Genomic DNA, 21536 nt, shown 5'->3' with positions numbered 1-21536 from the left:
CAAAATATTTTAAAAAATCCATATGGTTGTGTAGTATTTTTTCTATCCTATTTTATAAATAGATTTAAATTATTGTCTCATTTTATGCCTCGTATCCAAATTAAAATGTGGCATGTGGATAAAAGATTTCAATTGTCGGTTGTTATACATTTTTCGGCTAAAATAAAGTCTTGGTTCCTTATCTATGTTTTAGGTTTTAGTTTGGTCCCTTGTGTTGAAAAAGATTCACTTTGGTCCCTTAAAGTTGATTTGTTAAATCAGATTGGTCCTTTCCTTAGTTTAGCATGCTAATTTGGTCAACTTAGTGACATGTGAAAAATTGTGATTGATGCCATGTTAGCCAAAATTGACACTAGTTAGAGCCCAAACCTGATAGAAAAACTAATTTGGTTTAACAGATACATTATAAGGGATCGAAATCAAACTTCTTAAACTTTAGGGACGAAATTGAAGCCTAAAGTGTAGTTAAGGGACCAAATTAAAATTCTATTTTGGCCTTATTTTTTTCTAATGTGTTACATTCGTGAATTCATATTGAATGATTTTTTTAACTCACTATGACATAATAGACATAAAGTATTTGTTCTTTTGTTTTGTGTGGCTAAAATAAACTTTTAGTCATTTATGTTTTCAATTATATTTAGTTTTGTCCCTTATCTTTTAATAGTTCAATTTATTTTTCTATATTTTAAAGTGAGTCAAAATAGTCATTCCAAAACCATCATTTTTATTTTGAGGCAGAATTTTCAAACTTTTTTTTTTGACTAATTTGAAAAGTGAAACTTGTCTCATTAGATTCACTTATAGAAAAACTATGGAATCCAATTGATGTCTTAACCAACAAAGGTCATAAACATGTTGAAAATTAAATGAAAAATGAGTTCAACGAGCAACTAGGAAAGAATTTAATATTGGATTTTCAATTTTCTAGTTGCTTGTTGAATTCAGTTTTCATATAATTTTCACTTTGTTTATGACCCTTTTTGGTTTGAACATTGATTGGTTTTATAATTTTCATGTATGTTAATTTTTAATGAGACAAATTCTACGTCTCTAATCAGTCAAAAAAGGGATTCCAAATCGTGTATAAAAAGATCATTTTTTTTGGAAGGACCACTTTGTCTTACTTTAAAAACAAATGTTAAAATTAATGTTTTTGAAGATAAGAGATCAAGCTGAATATAATAGAAAATATAAAGGACTAAAAATATATTTTTAACCTTGTTTTTTTAACAAGATAGAGATGGAGCTAGAGCAATTTCTTGGATGGGGCTAAATATAAAAATTAAATTAAATTAAAATTTTTATATGATTGATTGAGCATGTAGGTTTCAGAGAAAATAATGATTACATGATTGATTAAGTTCTTTGAAATTTCTAAGTTTTTAAATTATCTTTAACAAATTTGAATGTTTGATAATGCCTGTGATCTATATCCTTCAATCCTTGTATAATTCTTGTTTGATATGTTTGAATTACTTGATTGATTGATCAAAATTTTGTTATGCTTTTCAAAATTATTATATTGTATTCCAAATAAAATTATTTTGATATGATAGAACCTTCTATGTTAACAAAAACTCATCTTGGTAAGTGTTGGTAGTCAATTAGCACTCAGTCTTAAGAAAAAGGTGACTGTATTTTTAAAATTTGTAGATACTAAAAACCAACTTGCAAACATCTTCACAAAACCACTAACCAAAGATTCTTTCTACACCATTAGAAGAAAATTAGGACTTCTAGATGCAAGTGACTTAGACAAATGATTTATGTTTTGATGACTTATGACTTATTTGTTATATAATGAGAGGATAATTTATTATCTTGTTTGATTTCAATAAGCTTCTCTCTTTTCTTGTTTAATTATTATATTTTGTTTTTAAGACTTGTATTTTGCTATGTTTTTATGACATTTGAACACTTAGTATTTCTTTTATTATTTGATTAGTATGACTGAACATGATGATTATATTTACTTGCTCTTGGTTGTTTATGATTATGTGTTTTAAACTTAATTACTTTAATGATATATGACTAGTGATATGTACTTACATTTGGTATTGTGTTTTATGTATATGTATTTTTTAATTATTCATATATGTTTTATTTGAATATTGTGGATGATTTTCTAGTTTGTTTGATGTTATGAATGAAGTATTGTCTTTCTAAGTTTGATGAATGGTTAAGTTATCTTGTTTGATCGTTTTCTATTCTTTTGTATGTAGTTTTTATATATTTGATCTATTCATGTTTCTTGCTTCATGATTGGTTTATATTCTTCAATGTATGCCTTGTGAATGATTATAAGTTTGTCTTATACTTGTTACGCACTTTGGCTTTTTGTTGATGCCAAAGGGGGAGAGAAATAGGGATTAAATCAAGAACTCACATGAGTAATCAACTTAATTTTAAGGTAAGCATAAATTCAAAAACAAAGGGGGAGAATGGAAATTTATATGAGTGATCGACTAGGAAAAAGTGTGTGTGTGTGTTTCTTGATTTTAGAAGTTGTCATCATCAAAAAGGGGGAGATTGTAGAAGCAAAGCTTCATGATGAATCAAGAGTGATTCAAAGATGTTTTGATGATAACAAAGATGATAACAAAAGATGATGACAAAGGTGATGACAAAAAGCTCAAAGGTCAATCAAAGAATGAGTTCAAGATATTCAAGATAGAATCAAGAACACTTCAAGATTCAAGAGGAAAGTTGATTTCAAGAATCAAGAATCAAGATTCAAGAGATCAAGATTTCAAGAATCAAGATTCAAGAGATCAAGATTTCAAGAATCAAGATTCAAGAGATCAAGATTCAAGACTCAAGATTCAAGAATCAAGAATCAAGAGAAGGCTTAATCAAGATAAGTATGAAAAGGTTTTCTCAAAAATTGAGTAGCACATGTTTTTTCTCAAAACATGTTTACCAAAGAGTTTTTACTCTCTGGTAATCGATTACCAAATTGTTGTAATCGATTACCAGTAGCAAAATGGATTTGAAAAAGTTTTCAAATGAATTTACAACGTTCCAATTGATTTCAAAAAGCTGTAATCGATTACAATGTTTTGGTAATCGATTATCAGTGCCTTTGAACGTTGAAATTCAAATTCAAATGTAAAGAGTCACATCCTTTCACATAAAAGCTTTGTGTAATTGATTACACTGATTTGGTAATCAATTACCAGTGATTGTTTCTAAATAAATCAAAAGATGTAACTCTTCAAATGGTTTTTTGACTATTTCAAATTGGTTTTAAGTTTTTTTAAAAGTTATAACTCTTCCTAATGGTCCTCTTGGCTAGACATGAAGAGTCTATAAAAGCAAGGCTTTGATTTGCTTTTCAATACACTTTTCCAATCAATCTATTACAATCCTTTACAAGCCTTGAATCTCTTTGAACTTCTTCTTCTTCTTTGTGCCAAAAGCTTTCCAAAGTTTTCTGGTTTTTCTAAACCTTGAAAACTTGTGCTATTCATCTTTTTCATTCCCTTCTCCCTTTGCCAAAAAGAATTCGCCAAGGACTAACCGCCTAAATTCTTTTTGTGTCTCTCTTCTCCCTTTTCCAAAAGAACAAAGGACTAACCGCCTGAATTCTTTTGTGTCTCCCTTCTCCCTTGTCAAAGAATTCAAAACGACACAGTCTGAGAATTCTTTTGATTCTTCCCATTCCCTTATACAAAAGTATTCAAAGGACTAACAGCCTGAGAATTCTTTTGTATCCCCATTCACAAAGTATCAAAGGTTTAACCGCCTGAGATCTTTGTCTTAACACATTGGAGGGTACATCCTTTGTGGTACAAGTAGAGGGTACATCTACTTGGGTTTGACTGAGAACAAGAGAGGGTACATCTCTTGTGGATCAGTTCTAGTGGAAGGTACATCCACTAGGTTCAAAGAGAACAAGGGAGGGTACATCCCATGTGGATCTTTGCTTGTAAAAGGATTTTTACAAGGTTGAAAGAAATCTCAAGGATCGCAGGTCGCTTGGGGACTGGATGTAGGCACGGGTTGTTGCCGAACCAGTATAAAAACTCTTGTGTGTTTGTCTCCTTCTTCCCTACTCTTTTACTTTCCGCTGTGCATTTAATTTCCGCTTTTTCTTTCTGTTAAGTTTCTCTTCTACTCCTTATTCTCTTAAAAACTTAGTAAAAGCCTTAGAAGAGTAATTTTTTTAATTAGTAAAGGTTTAGGAATAATTAATTCAACCCCCCCTTCTTAATTATTCTGAGGCCACTTGATCCAACAAAATTTAATTAACCCTCAAATTGGGTTAGCACAAAATTTATTTTTTAATATGATAAAAATAAGAATAATACATTTGCTACTTCAAACAATGAAATGAGATTCTTTTATTCCTTTCTTATCAAGAAACATTTAAGAGAAAATGCTATTTAATAATAAAATAAAAAAATACATTCTTTGCTATAAATAATGACATGAGAGTCAAAATCGAGACCTTAAAAATTATTTTTTGACTGGAAGACCTTAAAAATTATTAGAAAATATTGTTGTATATTTTTTGGGAGTTGTATATATTTTGAGTAGTAAGAGAAATAAGAAAAGGAGAGAGATAGGGAGGGAGAGACAAACTACATGTAAGACATGAAATACAATAAATCATATTAAAATGATGTTGAATATTATGCTAGATAAACTTTTCAAACTTTTCACAATGAAAGTGATTATAAGTTCTCAAAGACTTGTCATCTAACGACAAGTCTTATGTTTTCACAAAAAGCAATGTAGTGTCATCCTGACAGTTTATAGAAAGGTGTTTTGAAGTAAAACTTCTGTACAAAAATGTGTCAATAGTGTGCTTTAAAAATACTTTGACAAGTTTAAAGGAAAGTAGTAGAAATACTTAGTTTTATATTGGTTCACTTAACCTAAGCTACATCCAGTTCTCTTTTACCAACCAGTAAAGAGTTCCACTAATCAATCTTGATTACAACAAGTATTTTGTCATGTCTCCTACCTTACTAGTATTCTCTAAGCCACTATTGACACAACCCTTAAACTCCCCTAAATCTAGGAACATCAAAGTATTATTTTGTCACCAAGTTACTTCTAGCTTTAACAAACATTATTTTGTAGTATCACAGAATTTAACACTCAGAGAGTGTATTTGTTAGGGATAAACGTGTATGCCCAAGATCCAATCTATCATGCTATCAATTTTAGTAAAGAATTTTTATTTTATTTTAGTATCATTTTTATTGTTTTATTAAATTGTTAATTTGACAAGTCCTCAATTAAAATTAAAGTTGTTATCATGACAGAGATTATGATAATGAGAAAAAAGTCCTTTTTAATTTTAATCTAAATTATTTTTGATCGGAAAATTATTGTGAACAGGATATTGATAATCTAGATAGATCAATATATATGTAATGGTCTTTATTGGATAAATATTAATACATCTTATATATTAAATTGCATATGTAGATGATCTACATGTGGATGTCATCATTGAACTAATTCAATTGAGAATTTCTAACAGTTAATATTATCATGATATGTTTTCATACCCTAATTTCATCCGGGGACTATTCTTTGTTGATCTTTTGATCCTTGCTAGTCGACTTGCGATGTTAAACGCCAGTTACAGTGTGAAATAGATGATCATTCAATGTTTTGATCAAGGATGCAAAAATACCCAAAAGGGAGGGCAAAAACGTCATTTGGAAGCTTTTTCTGACCCCGGGCTCACCCAGGCTAGCCTCTCGCTTGCCTGGGCCACCAAATAACTTCATGGTGAAGTAACCAGCTCACCTAGCTGAGCTCAGCTCGCCTGGGCGAGCAAGGTTGCTTCAGAATGAAGTAACAGCTCGCCTGGGTGAGCTGTCATGACCCCAAATGCTTTGTTTTGTTATAAATAAGAGTGAAGAGGGGCTGAGAGGGAGGTTATGAGGTCAAGAGGTGAAGGATTGGGGAAAAAGAAGAAGAGAAAAAGAAGCTAAGTCACCGCCGAACCGCGATTGCAATCAATTTCTACATCGTTCTTTGTTCTTCGTTCTTCGTTCTTCATCCAGTTAGTGTTTGTCTTTAAGGATTTGAACATGATTCATGGACCCTTAGGGGTCCTCTTTATTGTTTTGTGCATCTTTACCTCCTTCTCCTATCATCGGTAATCGCTTTTCTTTTATAAAGTAAGTTTTAACCGATCATTAGTTTTGCAAGTTATCTTTTAAAAAGGGTTGAAGGTTAATAAGCAAAAAACCAAAATAAAACCAACTCATAAACTTCTTCATTTCATCAAAATCTTGAGATCGTTTCAAGGTCCAACGCCTTAAAACTTCTCTCCGCTATTTATAATTTTTAAAACATCGTTTCAAGGTCCAATGCCTTAAACGACTTTTGTTCGCAATTAAAATTAATCTTTCAAAAAAGACAAAATCAATGTAACACACAAACTTTCAAACTTAAAGAACTACATAGGTCTAAATTCCTCATCGCACCTGAGGATACGTAGGAGCAAGGGCAATACCCTTGTCGACCCCAAAAAGTAAAAAAACATAAAATGGAAAATACATAATTTTGAAGTCATGTTTTGCACACTCGATTAGAGGCTGCCATCCCTTGTGACGGGCGCATGGGGTGCTAATACCTTCCCCATGCGTAAACAACTCCTGAACCCTCATTTTCAAAATTTGTAGACCTTGGTCTTTTTTGGATTTTCTAATGTTTTCCTCGAATAAACGTTGGTGGCGACTCCGCTTGTTTTCTCCCTTGGAGACAAATGTTTTGGCCTTTTCGCACCCTCGTTGAAGGGTAGGTTGCGACATATGTCAATAGTGTTGGATCAAGTGGCCTCGGAATAATTAAGAAGGGGGGTTGAATTAATTATTAATGTACCTTGACTAATTAAATATCCTTCTTAATGTTACTAGATTTAATTAGGCTTTTACTACGAAGTTAAGAAAGTAAAGAACAATAATTGAAACTTAACCAAAAGTAAAAGCGATAATTAAAAGTGCACAGCAGAAATTAAAAGTGTAGGGAAGAAGAAGACAAACACAAGAATTTTATACTGGTTCGGCAACAACCGTGCCTACATCTAGTCCCCAAGCAACCTGTGGTCCTTGAGATTTCTTTCAACCTTGTAAAAACCTTTACAAGCAAAGATCCACAAGGGATTTACCCTCCCTTGCTCTCTTTGAACAACCAAGTGGATGCACCCTCCACTTGAACTGATCCACAAGAGATGTACCCTCTCTTGTTCTCAGTTACAACAACCCAAGTAGATGTACCCTCTACTTGTACCACAAAGGATGTACCCTTTAATGTGTTAAGGCAAAGTTCTCAGGCGGTTAGTCCTTTGAATCTTTGTAAAGGGGAAACAAAAGATATCTCAGACGGTTAGTCCTTTGAAATCTTTTGTTTAAGGGAAAGGGAAGAATCAAAAGAATTCTCATACTGTGTCCTTTTGAATTCTTTGAAAAGGGAGAAGGGAGACACACAAGAATTCAGGCAGTTTGTCCTTTGTTCTTTTCGAAAAGGGAGAAGAGAGACACAAAAAGAATTCAGGCGATTAGTCCTTGTTGAATTCTTTTTGGCAAAGGGAGAAGAGAATGAAAAGATATAGCACACTTTTGTTTTCTGCAGAAGAACAAGGTTTGGAAAACAGAAAACTTAGAAAGCTTTTTGGCAAAGGAAGAAGAAGAAAGATGAGAAGCAAAGGTTTCAAGATTTCTCAAAAGTTGTTCAAGAAGTTCTAAAAGTTATTCAAAAGTTGTAAAAGTTGTTTGAATGCAAGTCAAGGTCTTGCTTTTATAGACTCTTCATGTCTGGTCAAGAAAACCATTGGAAGAGTTATAACCTTGAGAAAACCATTGGAAGAGTTACATCTCTTGACTTTTTATTCAAAACTTGTTACTGGTAATCGATTTCCAAAACCATGTAATCGATTTCACAAAGCATTTTATGAAAAGATATGACTCTTCATAATTGAATTTGAATTTCAACATTCAGATACACTGGTAATCAATTACCAATATATTGTAATCAATTACACCATTTAAAAAAAATTTGGAATGTTGCAAATTTAGTTAAAAGCTTTTGAAATCAAACTTTCCCACTGGTAATCGATTACAGGTAATTAGTAATTGATTACTAGAGAGTGAATACTCTGGTAACTTAGAAAAATTTAAGAAAACTTTTCTTGTAAAACAAAATTGTGCTATGTTTGGTTTTTGAAAAATCTTTTTCAATACTTCCCTTGTGAAGTCTTGACTTGTTGGTTTTTGGTTTCTTCTCTTGAATCTTGAAATCATCTTCTCTTGAATCTTGATTCATCTTGATGTCTTTTCTTTAATCTTGATCTTGAACTTGTTGACTCAATCTTGACATCATTCTTTTGGGTTTTTTGTCATCATTAAAACTTCTTGAATCATACTTGATTCATCATCATGAAGCTTGCTTCTACAAATAGTAAAATCTCAAGAAGAAATATAATAATTTTCTTTGACTCGAGATTATCATAGTAACTAATAAGTTATTTATTATATTTTAATTTCGGTCACCTAATGCCTTAGTGATGTGTCATCATTTTCTCCTATTTCTTAATCCTTTTTGTCACCATTTTAATTACTGATTAACCTTAATTATCAAATTAATTATGCAGTTTTATCATTTGGGCCTATTGGACTAATTTTGTGTTTTTAATTTAATTTTAGGAGAATTATAAGCAATTGGGCTTGAATCCAGAATTAGGCTTGGACTTGAAGAGAGCAAACAATTTTATCAAATCTTATCTAGATCAAATCTTATCTTATCTAGATTTTATCTAATCTAGATATTATTTCATCTAGATCTTATCTTATCTAGATATTATTTAGATTTGATCTCATCTAGATATTATTTCATCTAGATCTTATCTTATCTAGATTTTATTTTATGGGCTTGGATTTAAAACAGATTTGTAAACTTTGGGGATGAAAACTATATAACAGTACCAAGGTTTTAGTTTAGGCTCTCTCTCTTCTCTCTCTCCTGTTTTCATTTTTAATTTTAGGCTTTTCTTAGACACTTTTTTGTTTTGCAATTCTAGTTTTGACTTTTCATTTTAGCAATAAAATTTCGTTCTTCAATCTATAATTTCGTTCTCTATTGATTAATGGAAGGCTAAGTCTCCAGCGTTGCTCTCTCTTGAGGATCAAGCACATTTCTCTTTGAGGTTCTATTATTATTATTAAATTCTGTTCATGTTTTCCTCTTAACTAATTTCTCTGAATTTGTTGCTATTAATTCATGCATGCTTAGTGCTTGATTAATTGTCTCTGCGCTTAATTTACGTTCATGCTTAATGATCGTTCATGATTAATTGGTGTATGTGTTGCTTAATCACATAATGTGATGGAAACTTGCTTGTGGGGCTTCTATGGAGGCTGGATCTTTGAGCTTCAATGAGGTCTTTTAATGGTGGTTTTCCACCATGGAGATGCAGTGGAAGACAAAGGAGAAGAGGTGAGAGGAGGCGGCATCCACTAGGGAATAAGCCATGGAAGAAAGAGCTTCACCACCAAGATGAGCCTTGGATAAGAAGCTTGGAGAGGATGCTTCAATGGAGGAAAAGAAAGAGGGAGAGAAAGAGAGAGGGGGGAGCACGAAATTGAAGGAAGAAAAAGAGAGAGAAGTTGAACTTTGAGTTATGTCTCACAAGACTCTCATTCATCAAAGTTACAACAAATGTTACACATGCTTCTATTTATAGACTAGGTAGCTTCCTTGAGAAGCTTTCTTGAGAAAACTTCCTTGAGAAGCTTCTTTGAGAAAACTTCCTTGAGAAGCTAGAGCTTAGCTACACACACCCCTCTCATAACTAAGCTCACCTCCTTGAGAAGCTTCCTTAAGAAGATTCCTAAAGAAGCTAGAACTTAGCTACACATACCTCTCTAATAGCTAAGCTCACCTCCTTGAGATGAGAAGCTAGAGCTTAGCTACACACCCCCTATAATAGCTAAGCTCACCCCCATGACAAAATACAAAAAAAAAAATCCCTACTACAAAGACTACTTAAAATGCCTCGAAATACAAGGCTAAAACCCTATACTACTAGAATGGCCAAAATACAAGGCCCAAATGAAGGAAAAACCTATTATAATATTTACAAAGATAAGCAGGCTCATACTTAGCCCATGGGCTCGAAATCTACCCTAAGGCTCATGAGAACCCTAGGGCCTTCCCTTGGATCTCTGGCCCAATCTACTTGGAGTCTTCTATCCAATGCCCTTGCGGGGTAGGATTACATCATTCCCTCCACCTTGGAAAGGATTTGACCTCAAATCTTGAGGTTCTTCATACTCTGGGCTCCTTCCCTAAACACCTGTAAAAAGAACAAAAACATATGTATTAGTGGTGTTTGGTATGTTGAAGTAAGGTAAGGTCTGAAAATCCATTTCCTGGGCATCTTCCCATGAAGGAACATGGTTCCTCACCAACTCAATGAGTGGTGCTACAAGTATAGAAAAATATGGGACAAACCTTTTGTAAAAGTTTGTTAAGTCATGGAAGCCCCAAATTTTTCTTATACTTGGTGGAGTGGGCCACTTAGGAATGACCTTTATTCTCTTAGGGTTCATGGGAACCCCTTGATCACTATTTGAAAAATTAAGAAAAGTAACACAGTAAAACATACCTCTTTTTGTATTTTCATATTGATTATTCCTACCAAAAAGTATGACAAACCGAAGATGTCCCATATAAGTACCTAAGTTTGTATTGAAACTAAAAATAAGAACAAACCTACCTAATGGGTCCCTATGTACACACACCATGAAGATGTTAGGTGCACGAGTGATTTTACAAAAGAGGGTTGCACCACTCAAAACATTCATCATACCACCTATTTTAGGGACTTGGTGCCTAATAATACCTATTTTGGGCACCAATAAAGTACAAGGATTTAAGCTCTTGTGAACCAAACCCTCATCCAACAACTTCTTTACTTGAGGAATAAACTCAAGCCCAAGAGGTGTGACAATGCTAGCAAGTGTCTTTTTACAAAAGAGAAAATGTGGAGGTTGTCTAAGAGGGAAAGTTTCTTTAATGTTTGTCTTTATTGTAAAATGAGTTTCCTTCTTAGCTAACCTCTTGGAGGAAACACTTACCTCCTTACACTTCTCTTTAACCACTAATGGTTGTCCTTCTTCTTGGGGGTAGATTTCTTCACTAGGTTCTTCCCCTTTTGCTTCTTCACTTTCACTAGAGGAAGGTGAAGTAGTAGCCTTATCTTGGCTACTATAAATGTCTTGGCCCCTCATAATCATGGTTTTTGTGGTGGGGCATTGAGAAGTAATGTGTCCTCCTCCAAGACATTTAAAGCACTTTATAGAGCTAGTTTTCTCTTGCATACTAGCCTTAGGGGCTTGCTTTTCTATTGTCTTCCCCTTATCATCTTTGGGCTTAGAAGGTGTCACCCCTAAGATGCCTTGACCTTAGTCTTTCTTTGGATAAGAGTGAGAGCCATAAGATTTTGATGTAGACTTCTTTTTAAGTTGTTGCTCTACCCTTATTTCCCAAACTAAGTTAGCCTCTACATTGTCCTTCCCATGGAAGTATGAGAGGTTAATGTTAGCCTTTTGAGGCTTTCTTTCCTTTTCTCTTCTATGGGAGTGAGGTCTATGCCTTCCTTCGTAATAGTCACGAAGTTCTTCACTTAGGCTCTTGCAAGAGTTATGACTACTATAAGAGGCATGTTTTTCTCTTTTCATTTCTTTTATTATTTTTCTTCTTTCTTCCTCTCTTATTTTCTTTCTTTCATCTTGACTTATTTCTTCCACTCTTTTTTTTTCCTTTTTCTTTTCTCTCTTGTTTTTCTTTCCATAACTTGAGGGAACTCAACTCATCTAAGATTCTAGATAAAAGGTCTTTATGACTAGTACCCTCGCCATTAACACTAGATGAATTATGACTCATGTTGGTTCCTAAGTTGTGGTTCTTTCTTGTTGGAGGTTTGAAAACAAAAGGTAAAAGAAACTATGGTTGAAACTAGCCAAAATAAACACTAAAAGAGGTGTGAAAGATAAGGTAAAAAAACTAATTGGTAAAAGGAAAGCTATCTAGGCGGTTTGACAATGGAAGGTAAAGGAAATAAGCTATGAAAGTAAGCAAGAAATGTAAACTAGGTGAATCCTAAGAGTGTTTGGATGACCACATTCAAGGTTCCCAACAAAACACTCACTATCCTAAGGAAAAATTGCCTAAAATTATTACACACAAATGGAAGTAGGGTGACCTATTGGAGGCTCCCAACTTACTTCCAATGAAAGGCCTTTTTGTTACAAAATTTGAAAGCAATGAAAGTACGTAAATGGTCAATTATAAAATTACAAAAAGGTCCTCAATTTTGGTGGTTGTTCTCTCTTTGGTGATTCACTCAATTTGGAGTGCTTCTTAGTCCAATAGCTCTTAAGGTGGTTGGCCCCTTGCTTCTTGACTCAAATTCTTCAAGGGGTGGCACCAATCCTCCTTTCCAATTCCCTATATGGCAACTCACAAACAAGGAAACAAAGAGACAAGCAATAATCAAAGAAAAAAAATGAAATGAAAGTTAACCAATGGAGTTTTAACAAGACAATTTTTCAAGGATTATTCAACAATTAAAGCAATGAAAAGGACATAGAAGCAAGCTAGGACTCAAAGAGAAACTTAGAATGACTCTAGAGTAGAGTAAAAAAACTGAAAAAAAAAAGACTCAACAAACCTCTAGCTTTGGCACTTGTCTTCACACTAATTTTGAATTGAAATTTCCAATTATAGAATAAATTTTGAGTCAAAACAACAAGCACACTTCCCTTTCACCTTTTTTTTTCTAGATACTGATTTTCCTGCCAACTTGTGTGATTTTTCGTATTTTTTCCTTTTATCCAAATCACTTGTTTCTTTTTTTCTAACTTTTTTCCCGATGTCTAGAAAATTCAGGAAAAATGTCAGCTCAAAATTCGAAGTAACCAATTCTCAGTAATTTTTACAAGTTTGTATGTTCAAGCTGCCAGCACCAGCGATTTGTTTTTTTAAGCATGGTATATTGATTGCCTTGGGCTTACTTTCAACCTTCCTATGTATATTGAACTCACTAGGATTGTTTACCACAGTTTTAGGAGTTCAATATTCACTTAGGATCAACATTTCAGCCAACAATTCAATCACCAAAACTCAAATTCACAATAGACACAATCATAAGGAAACCTAAAAGTTCAAGAAAAGGTTCACAATCAAAGACTCTCTAAGAATTTTGCATGAACATGTTAAGGACTAATTAACATGAAATATTTGACTCAAATCAAATAATAGGCTAAAAGAATTTCATACACTCATGAACAAATGAGTCAGACAAAGAAAGAAGAAAATAAAATTCAGCACAACATAAGAAATCTTATGTGACAAGTTTCATGACTAGACATGACTTCTATGACAAAACTACAATAGGTGAACAAGTCACTCTAGATTTTTGAGGTTTTCTTCTACTTTAATATTTTTGTAAGAATTTTATGGTTTCGGTTTCAGCCACAAAAAATAACAAGACAAAAACTCAAAGGAACCTAAACTCAACACAATTCATGGTTCAAGAACAAGAACAAGAAATTTGAACCATAGAAAATCAAATCTAGCTTCTATAGCAAGTTTAATCGGTGGAAACTCTAAAGAATCATGTTAACAACATTTAGAACAAGACATGTGAGGAGATACATGGAGAAAAATGAAGAAACAACAATGGAAGAGAAGGTAAAGCAAAAAAATTAATGGAGGTTTAAGGAGCACCTACTTGAAGCTCTTGTGCTCTGATTACCACTTGATGGAAGCTTGCTTGCGGGGCTTCTATGGAGGCTGAATCTTTGAGCTTCAATGAGGTCCTTTAATGGTGGTTTTCCACCATGGAGATGCAGCGGAAGACAAAGGAGAAGAGGTGAGAGGAGGCGCCATCCACTAGGGAATAAGCCATGGAAGAATGAGCTTCACCACCAAGATGAGCCTTGGATAAGAAGCTTGGAGAGGATGCTTCAATGGAGGAAAAGAAAGAGGGAGAGAAAGAGAGAGGGGGGAGCACGAAATTGAAGGAAGAAAAAGGGAGAGAAGTTGAACTTTGAGTTATGTCTCACAAGACTCTCATTCATCAAAGTTACAACAAATGTTACACATGCTTCTATTTATAGACTAGGTAGCTTCCTTGAGAAGCTTTCTTGAGAAAAATTCCTTGAGAAGCTTCTTTGAGAAAACTTCCTTGAGAAGCTAGAGCTTAGCTACACACACCCCTCTCATAACTAAGCTCACCTCCTTGAGAAGCTTCCTTAAGAAGATTCCTAAAGAAGCTAGAGCTTAGCTACACATACCTCTCTAATAGCTAAGCTCACCTCCTTGAGATAAGAATCTAGAGCTTAGCTAAACACCCCCTATAATAGCTAAGCTCACCCCCATGACAAAATACATGAAAATACAAAAAAAAATCCCTACTACAAAGACTACTCAAAATGCCTCGAAATACAAGGCTAAAACCCTATACTACTAGAATGGCCAAAATACAAGGCCCAAATGAAGGAAAAACCTATTATAATATTTACAAAGATAAGCGGGCTCATACTTAGCCCATGGGCTCGAAATTTACCTTAAGGCTCATGAGAACCCTAGGGCCTTCCCTTGGATCTCTGGCCCAATCTACTTGGAGTCTTCTATCCAATGCCCTTGCGGGGTAGGATTACATCATAATGAATGCCTTATGTTAAATTTCGCTTAGTAATTTAATTTTGGGGTTGGATTAAGTGGTTGAACTGATAAAGGATGAACTCTCGTAACCTAGGATAAGAGACTTGCTTGTGAATCAAGGGGAAGCAATGTGTTTTAATTCTGATATTTTCTAATTCACATCTATTCGCTGTTTAATTTATAAAAGCAAACAACCCCCCCCCCCAATTCGTTACTATTTTCCTACTATTTGTTATGAACATTTGGTTTATCATTGCTCATTGGGAAACGACCTAGGATCACTTCCTAGTTACTGCATTTTAATGTTTATTTGATTCGGGTATGGCCTCGATTAAATTTGGCGCCGTTGCCGGGGAGCAGTGTCTAAAGGTTCATAATAGCTAGTGATTCGTGTTTTATGTTTAGTTGTTTTATGTTTACTTCTTTTGCTTAGTGTGTTCGTGTTGTGTTAGTGTGTTCATGTTGTGTTAGTGTGGTATTCTGTTTTATTTCATGTTCTGTTTGGCAATTTAGTAGTACCTCTTGTTCAGCGCTTTTCCTGTTTTAGTTTATTGTTTTGCTGTGAATAGTGCTTAGCGACAGAATTAGAGATTGATTCTGCATTACTGTTCACACAACATTACATTAGCGACTGAATTAGCGACGACTATTTACAAATTAATTGGCGATTTTTGTTTTGATAGTTAGGGTTGTTATTTTTGGCTTAATTTTTGTGTGGAAAGTTCTTTTGACTCATATTTTGTGTGAAAAATACCAGGAACACTTGGTGTGGCTGGATTTGAGAGATTCAAAAAAATTTGAGAACTTATTTTTAGCAAAACTTAAAACAGCCATAACTTTTGCTCCAGGTATCAGAACGACTATTATTATATATGTATTTGGGGTAGAAAAAAATTTCCCATATTGTGACAACCCAGCAGAGCTCGGTTGAGGTCTCTAACTAGCCAAATTTGCCTGTTTACTAAGTTTTTTTTATTTTTTTTTATTTTTCAAGTTTTATTATTCTATTTTTCTAAACTTTCCTTAGGTAGTTTCCATAGTTAGACTTTGAATTTTTGTTTGAAACTTTTTGTGCTATCTTTTTATGATTTTAGGGTGTTTCTCACAAAATTTCAACTCATTTTGATATCGTTTGAGTATAGTTGTAGTTTTACCCCCTTGTTAGGTGCTTGTTGAGAAACACATTATTTGCTGCATATAGTGCATGACTAGGGGCAATCCAGGTGATTTACAACCCTTTGATCCTGAAATAGATAGAACCTTTCATAGATTAGTTAGGCATAGTGTGAATCTTGGTCATTTTGTGCATTTTGAACATTTTGAGCATTCTGTTGAGGGTGATTCTGAATATTCTGATTTTGAACATTCCACTACTAATTTTTTTACTGAGAACATGGCTCAACCTCCACCTCGTGAGAGGACTCTAAGGGATATGGCTTCACCTGATTTCACTTATGAAAGCTTGTGCATTCAATATCCTGATGAGGGTGTTCCATATGTTCTTAAGACTGGACTAATACATTTGCTGCCCAAGTTTCAAGGTCTTGCAGGTGAAGATCCTCTTAAGCATCTTATGGAGTTCCATATTGTTTGTTCCACCATGAAGCCCCCTGATGTCCAGGAAGATCATATCTTTCTAAAGGCTTTTCCTCATTCTCTGGAGGGAGTAGCAAAAGATTGGCTACACTACCTTGCTCCCAGGTCCATTTTTAGCTGGGATGACCTTAAGAGGGTGTTCTTGGAGAAATTCTTCCCTGCATCTAGGACCACTGCCATCAGAAAAGACATTTCAGGCATCAGGCAACTTAGTGGAGAAACCTTGTATGAGTACTGGGAAAGATTCAAGAAATTGTGTTCAAGTTGTCCTCACCACCAGATTTTTGAGCAACTCCTTCTGCAATATTTCTATGAGGGACTTAGCAACATGGAGAGGAGTATGATTGATGCTGCCAGTGGTGGAGCCCTTGGTGATATGACTCCTGCTAAGGCTAGGAATTTGATTGAGAAGATGGCTTCCAACTCCCAACAATTCAGTGCATGAAATGATGCTATTATTCTTAGAGGAGTCCATGGGGTAGCCACAAATTCATCTTCATCAGCCGAGACTAAGAAGCTTGAAGGTAAACTAGATGCCTTGGTTAACCTGGTAAACCAGTTGGCCTTGAATAAAAAATCTGCACCTATCGCCAGATTTTGTGGTTTATGCTCCTCTGCCGACCACCACATAGACCTTTGCCCTTCTGTGCAACAATTTGAAGCAATTGAACAGCCTAAAGCTTATGCTGCAAACATCTACAATAGACCTCCTCAACCTCAGCAGCAAAATCAGCCACAACAGAACAATTATGACCTCTCCAGCAACAGGTACAATCCCGGGTGGAGGAATCATCCCAACCTTAGATGGTTGAATCCTTCACAACAGCAACAACAACAACAACAACCTTATTTTCAGAATGCTGCTGGCCCTAGTAGACCATACGTTCCTCCACCAATCCAGCAACAACAACAACAACAACAACAGCCCCAGAAACAACAAACAGTTGAGGCTCCTCCACAATCTTCCCTTGAAGAACTTGTGAGGCAAATGACTATGCAAAACATGCAGTTTCAACAAGAGACCAGAGCCTCCATTCAGAGCTTAACTAATCAGATGGGACAATTGGCTACATAGTTAAATCAACAACAGTCCCAGAATTCTGACAGATTACCTTCTCAATCTGTCCAGAATCCCAAAAATGTGAGTGCCATTACATTGAGGTCGGGAAAGCAGTGTCAAGGACCTCAACCAGTAGCATCTTCCTCATCCGCAAATTAACCTGCCCAACCTCACTCTACTCCAGAAAAAGATGATGACAAAAATTTAAAGAGTAAGTTACCTAGCAATTTCTATGCATGTGAATCTTCCACTAGTAATTCTGATTTACCGAAGCAGCATATCCCTCTTCCATTCCCTTCAAGAGCAATTTCCATAAAAAAAATGGAAGAGGCAGAGAAGATCTTGGAAACATTTAGAAAAGTAAAGGTAAACATACCTCTGCTGGATACAATAAAGCAAATTCCAAGATATGCTAAATTCTTGAAGGAGTTGTGCACTAATAAGCGAAAGCTTAAAGGAAGTGAAAGAATTAGTATGGGCAGAAATGTCTCTGCATTGATTGGTAAATTTGTTCCCCAAATCCTTGAAAAATATAAAGATCCAGGTACATTCAGCATACCTTGTATTATAGGGAACAATAAGTTTGACAATGCCATGCTAGATTTAGGAGCTTCTGTTAGTGTTATGCCTCTATCTATTTTTAATTCGCTATCTCTTGGTCCTTTGCAGTCAACTGATGTGGTAATTCATTTAGCTAATAGAAGTGTTGCCTATCCTGTTGGTTTCATAGAGGATGTCTTAGTTAGAGTTGGTGAACTGATTTTCCCTGTTGATTTTTATATTTTGAATATGGAGGAAGGATTTTCTCAAGGATCAGTCCCCATCATTCTAGGCAGACCTTTTATGAAAATTGTTAGAACTAAGATAGATGTATATGCAGACACACTATCTATGGAGTTTGGTGATATAACTGTTCATTTTAATATTCTTGATGCTATGAAACACCCATCTGAAGATCTTTCTATATTTCGCACTGAAATAATTGACCATATTGTTGATGCATACATGACTGATCTTCATTCTAATTTGCATGCCTGTCACTCTTTATGCATTGAATCTGAATTTGTACTTGATCATATGGCTGAATTTGATGCTGAGAGTGAATCTGAAATTGATATTGATTACATGTCTGGTGATGATTTACCTCTTGAGATTGATTTTCTAGAGTCAGATAGAACTAACCATATTTCAGGAAGTACACATACCTCTGACTTTCTTTATGAGGTACAGGCTGAGAAACCATCTCTTTTTACCACTATCTAGCCACCCACACCAGAATTGAAGCCTCTGCCATCAAATTTAAAATATGCTTATTTGGATGATAGCAAAAGTTTTCCAGTAATTATATCTGTCTCCCTTGCTGATGAGAAAGAGGAGAAACTGTTATCAGTTCTCAAGAAGCATAAGAAGGCTATAGGCTGGACCCTGGTGGACATTCTTGGTATTAGCCCATCCATATGTATGCATCGGATAAATTTAGAGGATGAGGCTAAACCAGTAAGACAACCACAAAGAAGACTCAACCCGGTGATTCTTGATGTAGTGAAGAAGGAGGTAACCAAGCTTCTACAAGCTGGAATCATTTATCCTATCTCCGACAGCCAATGGGTGAGTCCCGTCCAGGTAGTTTCGAAGAAAACCAGCCTCACCGTGATCAAGAATGAAAAGGATGAGCTTATCCCCACAAGAGTGCAGAACAACTGGCGAGTCTGCATTGATTATAGGAGGTTGAACTAGGTAATCATAAAAGATCATTTTCCCATGCCATTCATTGATCAAATGCTTGATCGCTTGGCAGGTTAATCTCATTATTGTTTTCTTGATGGTTTTTTTTGGTTATTTATAAATTCATATTGCTCCTGAGGATCAAGAAAAAACCAAATTCACCTGTCCCTTTGGCACTTTTGCCTATAGGAGAATGCCCTTTGGCCTATGCAACGCCCCTGGTACCTTCCAGCGGTGTATGCTTAGCATTTTCAATGATTTTTGATACATGTTTGGATAGTCTAGATAGAGTTCTTAGTAGATGCATTGAAACTAACCTTGTGCTGAATTTTGAAAAATGTCACTTCATGGTAGAACAAGGTATAGTTTTAGGGCATATCATTTCCAGTAGGGGCATAGAGGTAGACCCTGCAAAAATAGATGTTATTTCACAATTGCCTTACCCCTCTTGCATGCGAGAGGTTCGTTCTTTTCTTGGTCATGTAGGGTTTTATAGACGCTTTATAAAGGATTTTAGCAAAGTGGTCCTTCCACTATCCAATCTGCTGCAAAAAGAGGTGGAGTTTGATTTTGATGACCAATGCAAAGAGGCTTTTGATTGCCTGAAGCGTGCGGTGACTACCACCCCTATCATTCAAGCACTTGATTGGACAACCCCATTTGAGCTAATGTGCGATACATCCAATTACGCATTGGGGGTTGTCCTTGCTCAAAAGATCTCCTTACTTCACCTTACTTCTTTTCCGCCATGACTTAGGGAGTTTTCTTTCTTCTGTCTCCTTCTTTACTTTTATTGCACTTGTCCAAATTTTATTGATTGCTTTGATTTTTCTTGATCTTATGATTGTGCTACATTGAGGACAATGTGTTGTTTAAGTGTGAGGGGGGGGGGGGAGAAGATTGTTCTTTAAATTTGTTGGGTATTCTAGTCTAATTTTATTAGGTTTTCTAGTTTAAGTTTGTTAGGTTCTAGGTTAATTTTGTTATTTTGGTTTTATGTTTGTGTACAACATTGCATGTTCCTCTTTGAATTTTGGGTTATGTACAGGTAATGGGTAATTGTTTTTGAAATAGGAGTTTCTTGGCATTTTGTGAATTGAAACCCTTGTTTTTCTCAACATGTCAAGTTAGTTTTGAAGGTTTGAATTGAAAGTGATAGATTTACCCTTGGTGAGAATTTGAGCCATCATCATCTATTTTATTCGGTGTGTTTTGCCCCATTGATTGCTTGCACAATAGCCTTGGCTTGACTCTTGTTGATACTTCTTGCTTCACATGCATGTTGGGAGATGATTTAGGCATTTTATTCTTATAAGCCTCTAGCCAAATGAGCCTACCCTGAATTAATTCCTTTGATAGCCTCTTTGAGCCTATGTTCCCCTTTCTTTGTTTTGAGCTCATTACAAGCCTTAAGTGAAAAACCATGATTTCACCCTACCCTTAAGGAATTTTGGAGCTTTGGAATTGTTTTGGGAATAAGTGTGAGGGGGGTTCATTGGATGATATGTTTTTGTTGGCCATGCTTGATGAGGTATTTTGGCCATGCTTGATGTATATACATATATTGCCTAATCGTTGCTTTATTTTTCAAATGCTTTCAATTGCTACTGTTCATGTTCAAAAAAAAAAAATCAATGAAAAAAAAGAAAAAAAAAGAAAAAAAAATCAAAACAAAGAAAAAAGAAAAAAATAGAAAAAGAATGAAGTTGAATAAATGAGGTCTTGGTCTGAAGACTTGGATTGGTTTAAGGACTTGGTTGATTTTGTTTTGGGTTTACTTTTTAATTTTGGTTTAAGGGTTTACTACTTTTTCTTACTTCCCACTTATTCCCCATTGCTCCTCTATTCCTTTGGGTTTTAGCTACTATCCCATACTTTCATCTACCTTGTCCTTGGCCCAATTGAAACCTTAAAAGACCTTTTGATCCTCATGTGCATGTGTTTGTGATGTGGTTGTCAATTTTAGAGTCTTGCCAAGTCTATGTGATGTTTGTTTTCATGGGTGCTTTGAGAGTAAACAGTAGTCTAGACACTTGAGAGATAGAGTGCATATCTTGTGAGGTTTTATCATTTTTCATTCTTGAGCTGATTGACTATCTTGCCATGTTTGAGATGCTTGGATGATTTTCATGACGACCTTGATTCTTTAACTCTTTACATGTTGGATGTTACCCATTCTTTTCATTCCTTGAGATTCACTGAGAAATATGTAATTGTTGTTGTGTCCGTTTCTCTTTAATGTCTTTGGATTTGTCCCTTGCTTTGTCTTTTTTTTTCCCAGGAGTGCAAAAAGCTAAGTGTAAGGGGATTCGATGTGTCATCATTTTCTCCTATTTCTTAACCCTTTTTGTCACCATTTTAATTACTGATTAGCCTTAATTATCAAATTAATTATGCAGTTTTATCATTTTGGCCTATTGGACTAATTTTGTGTTTTTAATTTAATTCAGGAGAATTA

The 21536-nt window shown here is 34.9% G+C and overlaps 1 non-coding gene across 1 annotated transcript; it reads right to left on the bottom strand.

Annotated features, from left to right (window-relative positions):
- Positions 1–16468: 16468 nt before the first annotated feature.
- On the bottom strand, positions 16469–16575 carry LOC114394287. Its single transcript, XR_003662693.1, has one exon. It is a non-coding gene; the product is annotated as a small nucleolar RNA R71 (small nucleolar RNA).
- Positions 16576–21536: the final 4961 nt, after the last annotated feature.

Source organism: Glycine soja, chromosome 17, assembly GCF_004193775.1.
Source record: "Glycine soja cultivar W05 chromosome 17, ASM419377v2, whole genome shotgun sequence".
Lineage (NCBI taxonomy): Eukaryota > Viridiplantae > Streptophyta > Magnoliopsida > Fabales > Fabaceae > Glycine > Glycine soja.
The sequence above is the reverse complement of the archived record's forward strand: the minus strand, read 5'-3'. Positions and strand labels throughout refer to the sequence as shown.